The sequence below is a fragment of the Otolemur garnettii genome, unplaced genomic scaffold (assembly GCF_000181295.1).
Source record: "Otolemur garnettii isolate 467f Iridium unplaced genomic scaffold, OtoGar3 scaffold00061, whole genome shotgun sequence".
NCBI classification, from domain to species: Eukaryota; Metazoa; Chordata; class Mammalia; order Primates; family Galagidae; genus Otolemur; species Otolemur garnettii.
Genome location: NW_003852456.1, coordinates 9632212 through 9638738, shown reverse-complemented (window position 1 = coordinate 9638738; position 6527 = coordinate 9632212).

Genomic DNA, 6527 nt, shown 5'->3' with positions numbered 1-6527 from the left:
CCGGGCTGGGGATTCGAACCCGCCACCTTAGGTGTACGTGGCTGGCGCCTTAGCCGGTTGAGCTATAGGTGCCGAGCCGTCAGGTCTTCTTATTACAAGTTGTAAAATAAATCCTGCTCTGATGGATACTCTTGTTGGGAGGGGCATGCTAACAGTAAGTGTGCAGGGGAGTGTACAAACCAGGGGAAAAAAAGGGGGAGACTCTTCATTCCCTGCACCTTCATCAAAACAGGAGTGGGAGAAGAGAGTCCTACATCACACCCAGGGCAGGGCACGCCAAAAAGGGCCATAGGTGATGCCATCTTGGGACTGTCCACATCTGGGGTGGTCAGGCCAGTTTAATACTCAAAAATTTAAGCATGACACCACTCATCTACCTAAATAACAAGAAAAACCCTTCCTAAAAATTAACATTTTCATGCAAATGTTTGAATGTGCCAATACTAACTTGTAAATATTTGAACTTCTTCTAAAAATAAAATCATATAACAGCCCATGGTCTTTCTTTCAACAGCAAACATCCCAAGTTTACTTAGACTCAAAACTCATTCACACCCAAACTGTCAACCACCAAGAACCATTTCTTGTCTCTCAAAAATTTCTTGAAAGAAAAATAAAAAGAATCTGGTCCAGCATCTCTCTGCGTCTGTCCTCTTGGTTGAAAGGATGAGGTGGGCCACAGGGAGGCCTCTGTCACTGGGTGTATACAGAAGGCAGGTGCAGCAGCAGAGCAGGGCGGAGAGGAAATTCAGTGCCTGGTACAGCTGAAAGCACCATGAACCAAAGACAGAGGTCTCGAAGACAGAATGTAAGTTGTTAGTTCCAGAATAACAAAAACAGGCCGGGTGCAGTAGCTCACAGCTGTAATCCCAGCACTGTAGGAGGTGGAAGCAGGAGGATACCTTGAGCTCAGGAGTTCCAGACCAGCCTGAGCAAGAGCAAGACAGATCCAGATTCAGTCTCTACTAAAAATAGGAAAACTAGTCAGGTATTGTGTTGGGTGCCTGTAGACTGAGCTACTCGGGAGGCTGAGGCAGGAGGATCACTTGAGCCCAGAAATTTGAGGCTGCAGGGAGTTATCATGGTGCAACTGTACCCCAGCCTGGACAACCCCAGGACAGACGCAGAGAGATGCTGGACCAGATTCTTTTTCTTTTTATTCCAAGAAATTTCTGAGAGACAAGAAATGGTTCTTGGTGTTTGACAGTTTGGGAGTGAATGAGTTTTGAGTCTAAGTAAACTTGGGATGTTCGCTGTTGAAAGAAAGACTATGGGCTGTTACAATTTTATTTTTAGAACAACCCCAAGCATTGTTTGAGAGCTTATCTCAAACAAAGTGAAAACAAAACAAAATTTTAAAAAAGACATTTTTCCTCTTCACTTAGGCAAAACAAAACAAAACAAAACAAGGAAGGTGCTGCTGGATCAATGGAGTAACTGCAAGATGTTAAAACTCATTAAATAAACTGTCTGTTATCTGCAGTGAGTGGCACTAGTGAGAGCTAATATGCTACAAAACATACCTAGTCACTTTGTTTACTCCCAGAGTGCCACTTAGGAATTCAAGGTCAGGTTTAAATTTGCACTTTTCTTCCCTAACATAGACAGAAGGCCAAGTTCTTGAGCACCAGTCTGCACAGCAGCTTCTTGGGAAGTCCAGCTGTCATGCTCTGGGCAGCCCAACTTTCTCAAGGGTGGCCACCTGAGCAGGCATTTGTCCTGCAGAGAGTGAAACAGAAGGAATGCGGAGGGCAGAAAATCAGGCCAGGTGGCAGTCTCCTTGCCCTGCTGGGAGGTGAGTCACTGTGACTTAGGGAGGAGGAATGTGTGTCACAAAGGGAGGGGGAAAAACCCCGGGCCATGGGCCATGTTACAGGTAGACTTTGAAAAGGGCTGCATCGCACACTCATGCAGACTTGCAAGCTGTCAACATAACCACCTCTAAGAGACAACACCAACCGAAGGAAAAAGAGAGAGAAAAGCACTTTTTAATAATTATGCTTTATAGCCACGTTGTCAAAGAAATTATCTCCATTTTAATGCCATTTTCTCTCTTTGGGTGTTCTTGCAAAAAAAAAAGTTTTTAACTCTGAATCATAAATTAGAATAGGTTTTTTTTGTTTTTGGAGACAGAGTCTCAAGCTGTTGCCCTGGATAGAGTGCTGTGGCATCACAGCTCATAGCAACCTCAAACTCTTGGGCTTAAGCCATTCTCTTGCCTCAGCCTCCCACGTAGCTGGGACTACAGGCACCTGCCACAACACCTGGCTATTTTTTGGTTGTAGTTGTCATTGTTGTTTGGTAGGCCCAGGCTGGATTCGAACCTGCCAGTTCTGGTGTATGTGGCTGGTGCCTGAGCCACTTGAGCTACAGACACTAAGCCTAGAATAGGATTTTCAGATTATGATTCTGTATTTCTAAGACTACTAACTAGTTTTTTTTATTTTTACCTTTTTGAGACAGTCTCATTTTTACACCTTGGATAGAGTGCCATGGTGTCATCACAGCTCATAGCAACCTCAAACTCTTGGACTCAAGCAATCCTCCTGCCTCAACCTCCTAAGTAGCTGGGACTACAGATGCCTGCCATGATGCCCAGCTAGTTTTTCTATTTTTAGAAAAGACAGGGTGTTGCTCTGAACAGATATGGGGGAAAAAAATGGACAAGCAGGATTGACCTTTTCTCTGACAAAAGAGTGGAGTGTAAGGAACCCTGGAGTCTTAAAAAGAGTACAATGGAAACCAGATCACAGACTCTAAGTTAGATACAGAGGAAGCAAAGATAAAACAGGTTGCCGAGCCTGGAGAAGGCAGAGATGCTAATAGACTTGTGAACTAAAATGAAGTCCTAAGCCTCCCCTGACAGGACCCCTCTTGGCCCAGGGGATCCCTAAAACCGAGTTGCTGGCCATGAGAAAGGAGCTCAGACAGGCCTCGTCACGCCCCCTCCCCTCCTTAGATCTGTCCTCTGTGAGTCACTAACAGGCCTCAGGCTCTGCAAGACCCCCCTGCAGGTCCTCAATGTACCCAGCAAACCACCCAGGTCTGTGGGGACTTTGTCTCCAGGTAACAGACCCTTTGTCTTAAGCACCCCTTTCCACTGACTTCCGCTCTTTTAGGCAAAGCCTAACATTTTCAGCCAATTGTCCGCTAACGAACCTTTAACCCAGCTAGAACCTGTAAGCTCCTGCTTCAAGATGTTTCTGGGCCAAACCAATGTATGTTTCCCCATACTGATGGATGGCCTCACCTGTGACTCCTGTCTCCCTAAAATGTATAAACCAACCCAACTGCTCCCGCACCACCTCAAGTCCACATGCTCAGGGCTTCTTGGCTGTGGCTCTGGGTCATGGTGCTCCAATTTGGCTCAGAATAAACCTTAAAGTTTTTTCAGAGTGACTTCTCTTCTGTCGACAGTCGAGGCCCACATGTGTTTGCATTATGGTCACAGTGCAAGCGGTTGATAAGAAATCTGGAAAGATAGCAGGCTAAATCAGAGAGTGGGCTGTCAGAGTGGGGATTTAAAAAGAGAGACAATTTGAGTGCTTTCAGCTCCAGACTGTGACTCAAACAGGGAGTAGCTGAAGAGAAGAAGAAAGCAACTGGAGAACTGAGGCCAGAGAATGGAGGCGGGCGGGGGAGGGGGGCGTGAGAGCTGGACTCGGGTGACAGGGTCACTGTTAGACCAGCATGAGGCTGTCAAGAAGAGAGCTGGGAGCAGCTGGAAGGCCCTAACAACTGGAAGGCAGGGAGGCTGAAAGGCATGTGCCTGGGGGAAGCAAGATTTTCAGCAAGACTGTGGAAGTTGTCCCGAAGCTGCACTGAAGGGCGACACAGGGCGTGGTGTCTCCCGCCTTGAATCCCAGGACTCTGGGAGGCTGAGGTAGGAGGATCACTTTGAAGCCAGAAAAGCAGCCTGCAAGATGGGGTCTGGGAAGCTGAGCTGAGGCAGTGCAGCTGGCCTGGTCTGCTCAGCCCCTCGTTCTTCCCCACCCTCCCCGTGATTATCTAGTTAAGGTTTCACCATGATTGTGAGGACGTCTGTCACCGGGAACTCTGAGGAGCAGTCACATGAGACGATAGGTGTTGTGATGTTGGCGGAGTAAAGGCTACTCTGATGGTACGATGCTTTCTCTGATGATTCTCGAAGATATTCTGTTAAAGTGAAAACCACCTTTCTGTTGTGTAAACATTTTGCATTGGCAGAATGGAGACTACTTTGATGTTATTTCCTATCAGATAAAGTTAATTTTTTTTCTAGATTGGTTTTCTTATGTTCATTATAAGCGTTATTAGAATTGTAACTAAGGCAGAACAGAATTTAGAGGCTACTCTTGCTGTTCTCTGGAATCTCTGGCCTTCTAATAATAAAGCTGTTTGGACCTAAACTCCGTCTCTGCATGTTGCCTGGACCCTCTTAGTCCAGTAACACCTTGAGCTCAGGAGTTTGAGACCAGCCTGGAAAATAGTGAGTCCCCCGTCTCCAGAAAAACAAGCCAGGTGTGGTGAGGTGCCTATAATCCCAGCTGCTTGGGAGACTAAGGAGGATCACTTAAGCCCAGAAGTTTGAGGTTGCTGTGAGCTTGCTGTGAGCTATGACACCGCAGCACTCTACCCGGTGTGAGAATGAGAATCTGCTTAAAAAAAAAAAAGTAGGGCAAGTTGACACCAACCCTCTCTCCTATCCCAGGGGTTTGAAAAAATGAGTAACCCTCCTCCTGCCACCTCCCCCCAGAACACTATGCACAGGCAACCTCAAGTTTTACCTTCAACCTCTCCACACTCTGCTCTTCTTCTAAATCTATGATTTTTCTCTGTGAAAAGCTTCTGAAGTAATATGATCATTTTTTAAATATATATATATATATCTAAACCCTACTTAGTGTTTGAAAGAGTGGATTTGTGGTTGATGTAGCTCCCCTCTACGATAGCTCGAGCTGCGAGGCCAGGACTGCAATCTACCTCGCCTCAGAAGCACACTGGGGGAAAAGTCTACATTTTTGCAAAGTCTAAATCTGAGTTTAATTTTTCAAAGTATGATCTTCAGGAAATATTTATCAGAGACTTATACTCACAGCCTATTCAGCTGGTGTATTTGGAGTCTGTGCTCAGAATGTCTATAATAGCATTCCTTCACACTCCTGCGTCTCCACAGTTACAAGGTCTTAATCATGAGTCATAGTGAACTCTTCTCTGGTAAGTGGGATTAGCGTTCCCACGTGAACTTGAGACACTGCCTTATTAATAGCCTCCCAAAACTTTTGGTTTTTACTGAAATGCCTACGAGGCTTTTGTAAAAGTTTAAGAGCATTAAAATGAAATGTAGGCCCAAGATATAAAAGTCTGGAAGCTAAGTCACAGCAATGCCTTCACCTCGCTTTATGCAAATCGGTTTCTTCTAGCCCACCTGGGAGTTCAGATTTGTCTGAATCCCATAAAATACTCAAAGAGGGCCTGCTATTTCATTCATTTATTAAGCTTCCTGAGATGGAAGTTTCAGCAATAAGAAAACGAGAAAATTCCTGTCAAGAACTGAAAGAAATAGAAAATGTAAGAGAAACGATGTAGGGGAGTGAAGAGCCGTCCCTCCACTGTGTCGGAACACGGGGACCGACGAAAACACGATATGCGGACCAAATGATACACACACAGCCAAAGACTTTAAGTGCAAAGTAAATATTCCCAACTGCTAGAATATTCGGCAAAGACATGCTAGGAAAAAAAAAAGAAGAACGTAAAACATTGGAGTGAAATATCAAAAGACAACATCCAAGAGACAATTCTGTCAACAGAGTCAAGACAGATGAGACAAGAAGAGAAACCCAGCAAGATGAAAGATGTCTCCTGAAGACATTTCAAGTATGCAAGAAGAGAATACAAGAAATAAAAATAGATCGAAGTTTAGCCAGAAGGGAAAACAAAATAACGATCTTTAGAAGTAGCACTATGTGGAATTGTTTCCAGAACTGGATATAAAAGGTATTAATTCTAAGGCAGATTGGTGCACATCGTGATATATGGACTAGATGCCCTGAAAGGAGTCCCGGCCTCCCCTGGGTTGGAGGTTCCTTCAGCAAGTGCCCTGGCTGGAAAGAGAGCCCTGCCCAAGGTCATACCCCTTCCCAGGGCAGCCCCATCCAACGGCCCTTCAATTGAAAGGTATAAAGCTCTGGCCACTTTCTCCCAGCTCAAGACAACACTGAAAGGTCATTCTAGTTCTAAAGAGGCCCAGGGGGCTGGCTGAGGCCTGCCCAACAGTAGGACATCTCTACCCACCTTGTCCTGCTTCTTTCCCTCCCTTTCTTATGCACTAACCACCACCCCCCCACACACACACACAAAGCATTCTTTAATTAATGTCCAGAACACTGAACTCCATCTCAGAGCTGTCTGCTGCTTTCCTGGGGACTAGTGAGGGAAGGTGAGCCAGCAGCGAACAAGCGCATGAATTTCGGAGACCTTACAGGTGAGCGGTATGCTGAGCGCAGGGACAGCTCCTGTGCTTACATTACTCTTATTTTTCTGGT